The 7,879-nt window shown below is 34.2% G+C and overlaps 1 protein-coding gene across 1 annotated transcript in view; it reads left to right on the top strand.

Annotated features, from left to right (window-relative positions):
* Nucleotides 1-7,879, top strand: part of MGAT4C (MGAT4 family member C) — a 359,247-nt gene that overhangs the window by 220,630 nt on the left and 130,738 nt on the right. The window lies entirely within an intron of this gene.

Here is a 7,879-nt window from a genome sequence, read left to right as displayed (position 1 = left end):
CGAGTCCGGAGCCTGTGCTCTGCAGCGGGAGAGGCCACAACAGTGAGAGGCCCGCGTACAGCAAAAAAAAAAAAAAAAAAAAAAAAGGCAAGGTAGAAGGCAGATGAGTGAGGGTATTAGAATTTCTTCTTAGCACAGAAATGATATTCTAAAATTTTTATCCAAGAGGATTTTTGTGTTGTTTATAGAATAATAAAGCTCTTTCTCACCATCATCTTTGGTGACTCTGGGATAGAGAACTGAGAACTGGTGGGAGCTATGGAACAGTGAACAACAAGATTCATCTTCTCATTTGTGTCAAGTTAGATTCCTTATTCTCATGCCTCTCTTCCTTCTAATGTCTAGCCTTGTTTTTGACTTGTCTGTCCACAGGAAGATGGAAAATATAGACTTTTTATTACAGTCAAACTGAGAAATATTGATTTGCTTAAAATCGGTTAAATTAAACCTTGATGCTGATGCTAAGCATATTAAGAATGTTGAAAGTTGCTAAAATTAGTGCAATTTAGGGAGCTTTTGTTTTGTTTTGTTTTGTTTTGTTTTATTTTGCGGTACGCAGGCCTCTCACTGCTGTGGCCTCTCCCGTTGCGGAGCACAAGCTCCGGACGCACAGGCTCAGCGGCCATGGCTCACGGGCCCAGCTGCTCCGCGGCCTGTGGGATCTTCCCGGACCGGGGCACGAACCCGCGTCCCCTGTATCGGCAGGCGGACTCTCAACCACTGCACCACCAGGGAAGCCCAATTATTGCAATTTAGAACTAAATATAACAGTCATATGAAAAATGGTCAGAAGTTATAATATCCTTTAATTAATATTTTGCTTAGAAGAAAATAATTCCAAAGGCTAAGGAATATGATAAGTTTATGGCTTTGACAGCATTAGTACTAATAAATCACAATGTAGATTTATCTTCATTAAGCTTTACAGATTTGTTTTTTTCTGAAGGATACCTGACCTTAACACACTTTAATTTTTAATTATATAATTCTTGAAACTTCCATTAAATGTTATCTATAGTCAGAGAAAAAATAATATATATGCTGTTAATATTGTACAATATCGGGGGGTATGAAATATGAACTCATCTAAGAATTACGTGCACAGAATATCATCAGCTTTTGTTAAGCTATTTTCTTTAATTATAGGTAGGGTCTACTAAAAAATCTATTAATGCAAACTTTTTAGGCATAGTGATAATAGTACTCTCATTGGAATAATGTAATGTCATTTTAATGCAAGATTTAGATTAAAAAGGTATATATAAATGAAAAATGGAAAGTAATATTTGAGGTTAAAACATCAAGTTGTTAAAGAAGCAAATAGTGAATTTATAGGTTCTTACCAAATTTACTTCTATTTGCATAGCCTCTTTTTAGCCACATGAATAGACCTAGTTTGGTGATAATCTACTACTCAAGAGCATTAACTACATAGTTGAAATTTGGATTTTGGATTAAATTGAATCTAGAGGTTTAGTCTCCAAAATGTTACTACCTTCAGAGTTTGAGGGATTATAATTATGCCAAAGCAAAAATTGCACTGGTAAAGTTAAACAGGTAAGGAAGACTTTATTCTAGGCTATTATAGTGGGGGATAGAGTTCTGACAGCAGTCTGAATTCAACTCTGCTGAAATAAAAGGCTAGAGAATTTTACAAAAAAAAAAAAAAAAAAAAAAAAGGCAAGGTAGAAGGCAGATGAGTGAGGGTATTAGAATTTCTTCTTAGCACAGAAATGATATTCTAAAATTTTTATCCAAGAGGATTTTTGTGTTGTTTATAGAATAATAAAGCTCTTTCTCACCATCATCTTTGGTGACTCTGGGATAGAGAACTGAGAACTGGTGGGAGCTATGGAACAGTGAACAACAAGATTCATCTTCTCATTTGTGTCAAGTTAGATTCCTTATTCTCATGCCTCTCTTCCTTCTAATGTCTAGCCTTGTTTTTGACTTGTCTGTCCACAGGAAGATGGAAAATATAGACTTTTTATTACAGTCAAACTGAGAAATATTGATTTGCTTAAAATCGGTTAAATTAAACCTTGATGCTGATGCTAAGCATATTAAGAATGTTGAAAGTTGCTAAAATTAGTGCAATTTAGGGAGCTTTTGTTTTGTTTTGTTTTGTTTTGTTTTATTTTGCGGTACGCAGGCCTCTCACTGCTGTGGCCTCTCCCGTTGCGGAGCACAAGCTCCGGACGCACAGGCTCAGCGGCCATGGCTCACGGGCCCAGCTGCTCCGCGGCCTGTGGGATCTTCCCGGACCGGGGCACGAACCCGCGTCCCCTGTATCGGCAGGCGGACTCTCAACCACTGCACCACCAGGGAAGCCCAATTATTGCAATTTAGAACTAAATATAACAGTCATATGAAAAATGGTCAGAAGTTATAATATCCTTTAATTAATATTTTGCTTAGAAGAAAATAATTCCAAAGGCTAAGGAATATGATAAGTTTATGGCTTTGACAGCATTAGTACTAATAAATCACAATGTAGATTTATCTTCATTAAGCTTTACAGATTTGTTTTTTTCTGAAGGATACCTGACCTTAACACACTTTAATTTTTAATTATATAATTCTTGAAACTTCCATTAAATGTTATCTATAGTCAGAGAAAAAATAATATATATGCTGTTAATATTGTACAATATCGGGGGGTATGAAATATGAACTCATCTAAGAATTACGTGCACAGAATATCATCAGCTTTTGTTAAGCTATTTTCTTTAATTATAGGTAGGGTCTACTAAAAAATCTATTAATGCAAACTTTTTAGGCATAGTGATAATAGTACTCTCATTGGAATAATGTAATGTCATTTTAATGCAAGATTTAGATTAAAAAGGTATATATAAATGAAAAATGGAAAGTAATATTTGAGGTTAAAACATCAAGTTGTTAAAGAAGCAAATAGTGAATTTATAGGTTCTTACCAAATTTACTTCTATTTGCATAGCCTCTTTTTAGCCACATGAATAGACCTAGTTTGGTGATAATCTACTACTCAAGAGCATTAACTACATAGTTGAAATTTGGATTTTGGATTAAATTGAATCTAGAGGTTTAGTCTCCAAAATGTTACTACCTTCAGAGTTTGAGGGATTATAATTATGCCAAAGCAAAAATTGCACTGGTAAAGTTAAACAGGTAAGGAAGACTTTATTCTAGGCTATTATAGTGGGGGATAGAGTTCTGACAGCAGTCTGAATTCAACTCTGCTGAAATAAAAGGCTAGAGAATTTTAAGAGATGCAGGGGATAAAGGCCAACTGTGTTTGCTAATCGGCCCTTCCCGAATGAAAAGTAAACTTTTTCCTATCTTCATGACAGAAGGTAGTTTCACATTTTGGAGTGAGGCTCTGGCCCAAATGAAGTCCATTTAGCTCTTACCTTCCCAGAGACTGGGGGTTGGTTAGGAGCCCATCTTCTTGATTCCATATCAAAGGAATGCCTCCCAGGTCCTTGAGAAATCAATCTTAAGGTATAAACTTGACAAGAGACTTTTTAAAAAGATTTACATCTCAAAAGGGCAGAGAGGGCTTCCCTGGTGGCGCAGTGGTTGAGAGTCCGCCTGCCGATGCAGGGGACACGGGTTCGTGACCTGGTCCGGGAAGATCCCACATGCCGCGGAGCGGCTGGGCCCGTGAGCCATGGCCGCTGGGCCTGCGCGTCCGGAGCCTGTGGTCCACAACGGGAGAGGCCACAAGAGTGAGGGGCCCGCATACCGCAAAAAAAAAAAAGGGCAGAGAAAAACTTTTTAACTACAAATTTTCTAAAGTAAATTCCCTAAGAAAAGAGAAGATCTCTGTATTTAAGCCACCTGGATTCTGTTAGGGGGGGAGAGAGAGAGAGAGAGAGAGAGAGAGAGAGAGGGAGGGAGGGAGGGAGAGGGAGAGAGAGAGGTGTCAAGTGAGAAACAAACTTTTAGCCTTTCTAAAAGTTTCATCAAACTGAGGGAAACATTACGGTCATCTTGGTCAAGTATAAGATTTGTAGGAAAAGCTCAGAATGAACTGCATCACTGATTTGATTTTAGGTAGTTCAACTTTTTTAGATATCAATTGAGAATATACTTTATTAACTTGAATAATATGATTCTTACCATGCACAGGTTTTCTTGTAATTCCATATAAATATTGTATCATCAATATTTATTTAAATTTGCTCACATATCACTCTCTTTTGTCTTTTTTTTTTGTTTTTCTTCTCTCAGCCTTTCTAGTAAAATTTTCCTTCTGACTAAATATCTCAGTGTATCAAAATTTCCTGTAGTGAGGGTCTGCTGGTGGAAAAAAATTTCTCAGTTTTTGTTTGTTTGGACATTTTTTATTTGAATCTATTTCTTGAAATATATTTTTGTTCAGACATATGCTACTATGTCTTGGTCCTTTGAATTGTTTGTCTCTCTGTCTTTATGATTCTATGATCTTTATCTCTGTTAGTCTAGAGGTTAACTATAATGCATTAAGGAATTTGTTTATATGCATTCCTTCTATTTTGGACAATAGTCTTGAAAGAAGTAAACTAAAGGCAAGTTCCTTATTCAACCTAGCATTCTGCCTGACTACTGGTTTGCAGAGATGTTGAGGCAGAAATCAGAGTTTGGAACTACTGAAGCAGCTAGAATTTGATCAGAGTAATAGAGGGGACATAACTCTGCAAAGAAAGGACACCAAAATTCTGCCTAGAGGTATTTGAGAGTCTTCAACTGAGAACTGGTCTTCATATGTTCATGGTGATTCTCTGCTAGACCTAGAAGAGAGTAGCTGCTGGTCGGCTCAGATCTGAAAGGAAATACTAGAGGTCATACAGTACTGATGTCACTGGAGTTCCAGCTTAGTCTTGGGAACTCGCTGGAGAACCCAGAATATTCTGTTGGAATAAGGACATCACATTAATCAGAACATAACCCTTGAATTAAGGAGACAACAGAAATAGACCCATCCTAACTAAGCATAGACTGTGGTGATGGTTTCATAGATGTGTATTTATCTCCAAACTCATCAAGTTGTATACATTAAACATGTATAGCTTTTTGTATGTCAACCATACCTCAATAAAGTGGTTTTAAAAAAAGAAGCTTAACAAAGTTAGGAAGATCTGCCAGAAATGTTACTGCCTATCAGGGAAGAAAAATCAGTGCCATTGAAAGAAAATAAAAATGATCTCTCCAGTCAAAGTAACATTCACAATACAGAGCATTAAAAAGAAAAATCCTAGCTCTGTAAGAAAACAGAAACTTGTATTACATAGTTAGCAGCAAAAGCAGTGTTTAAAAACAGATTGCTAGATGAGATAGGTTTTGAATTAGCAAAAGTGATTTTAGTACAACTATTACAATATGTTTAAGGAGTTAAAATATAGCTATATTAAGGAACAGTTGGTGAAACTGCAAAGAAATAGGTATTAAAAAAGCAAACAGAAATACTGAAACAGAAATGCAATATATGAAGAAAATTCATTAGATGGCTAAATGGCATTTTCGACATGGGAGAAAAAGCAATCAATAAAATTAATGACAGATCAATAGAAATTATCTAAATTGAAGACTTTTTTAAAAAAATTTAAAAATTAAATGGAGATTCAGTGATATGTGGGAAAATATCAAGTAAGATAACTGAGTAATTGTGGTTCTTGAAGGAGAGAGAAAAAAACAGGGCAAAAAATATTCAAGGAAAAAAATGGATCAAAATTTGACAGCTTTTGTGAAATATATTAACCTGTAAATCTAGAAATTCAGTGAAACACAAGCAAAGATTTTTAAAAATTCTGAGAAAATGTTAGCAAATTGAATTCAGTAATAATTAAAAACCATAATTCATCATGACTAATTGGATCTTATCCATGGAATGCAGGGTTGGTTTAATATTTAAAGAGTAATTAATCTAAGTTGCAACATTGGTATAGGAAAAATACATGAATACAGTCTTTATGAATATATCACTCAGCAATCTTTAATACCTATGTAATAAATATTAATAACTCACAATAAAATGAGAATAGATGAAAAACTCAATCTGATGAAGTACATTTCTAAAAAACCTATAACTAACATCATACTTAATGACAAAATATTGATGCTTTTCCTCTAAGATTTGAAACACGACATGGATGTGAGCTCTCATGATTTTATTTAACATTGTACTAGAGGTCTTTCCAGTGCAATCAGGCAAGAATATAAAGGGAAAATTCAATACAATAACTGAAATGAAAGGAGTAAAACATTCTTTATTCACACATGACATAATTGGATATGTGAAAAATCCTGAAAGATGTATAAAAAATATGATAAATATTAAATATTTAAAATTCACAGTATACACAGTCAATATATAACAAAGCAATTGCACATAATAGTAACAAGCAATTAGAATATTAAATTAAAACAAAATACCATCTTCAATAACATTAAAATCATAAATGCAATGTATCTGCACTGAAAATTAAAACATTTCTGAGAGAAATTAAGGAAAATCTATGGCAATAGATCTATGGAAAATCTATGGAAAATCTATGGTTCATGGTTTGGAAGATCAATATTGTTAAAATGTTTCTTCTTCTGAAATTATTCTACAGATTCAAAGCAACCTTTACAAAAATCCCAACAGCCACTTTGATACAAATTGACCGATTCTCAAATTACTCCAGAATTAGAAATGACCTAGAATAGTCAGAACAATGCTAAAAGCAATCATAAATTTGGATGACATACACTGTCTGATTTCATGATTTTTATATGCCTTTATTAATCAAGACAGCATGTTATTGACATTAGGATTAGCAAATAAAACAATGGAACAGTCAAGTCTACACATAGTAGACTATAGTAGATGCACACATATATAGTCAATTTTTTTCAACAAAGGCACCAACACAGTTTAATGGGACACATAAATTCTTACTTCACATACAAAAATTATTTTAAGATGAATTATATGTAAGTTTAAAGCTTTTAAAATCATACAGTTGGAAAAACACATAGAAAAAATAACCTTACCTCCTTGAAAATACAAGCCACACCTAGGAGAAAATATTTGATATGCATCTCTCTGACAAAGAGGATTGTATCTAAAATTCATAAAGAAAAGTCAGATGTGGTGAAAATGGGCAAATGCTACAGAAATATTGAATAAGAACATGGAAAGATGCTCAACTTTTTCAGTCACCAGAAAATTAAAATTAAAATTACAATGAGATATGACGTTATGTCTACCAGAATGTCTAAAATTAAAGTGACTGACAACAGGCAAAACTGTGGATAGGAACTCTCATAATTTATTGGTGGCATAAAATATTTTCAACCATTTTAGTAAAGTATTTAGTAGTTTCTTATAAAGTAATCCATACACCTACACCATGATGTAGCTAGATTTTTACCAAAGAGAAATGAAAAAGATGTGTATAAATTTACTTGTACAAGGATGTTCAGAGAGCTTTATAGTTAACAACCAAAGACTGGAAACTACCAAATGCCCATTAACAGGATAATTGATAAATTGTAATATATTCATGAAATTTAACACCATAGTACATATAGCAATGAACTATGGATACATTGACAACATGGGTGGATCTCAATAATATTACAGTGAGCATAGGAAGCCAGACACAAAAGAGTATGTACTATATAATACCATTTTATGAGGTTAAGAAACAGGTCAGATTGATTTATGAGATAGAAATAAAAACGCAGATTGCCTATGCAAAGAAGAGTTTGATAGGAAAGGGTCATAAGGAAACTCTCTGGTGATGGAAATTTTCTGTATCCTGATTTGGCGATTAGTTGCATGGTGTATACATGTGCCAAAATGCATCTTTTTTTTTTTTTTTTTTTTTGCGTTATGTGGGCCTCTCACTGTTGTGGCCTCTCCCCTTTT

The sequence above is a fragment of the Lipotes vexillifer genome, unplaced genomic scaffold (genome assembly GCF_000442215.2).
Source record: "Lipotes vexillifer unplaced genomic scaffold, Lipotes_vexillifer_v1.1 scaffold1404, whole genome shotgun sequence".
NCBI classification, from domain to species: Eukaryota; Metazoa; Chordata; class Mammalia; order Artiodactyla; family Lipotidae; genus Lipotes; species Lipotes vexillifer.
This window is presented reverse-complemented; position numbering and strand designations above follow the sequence as displayed.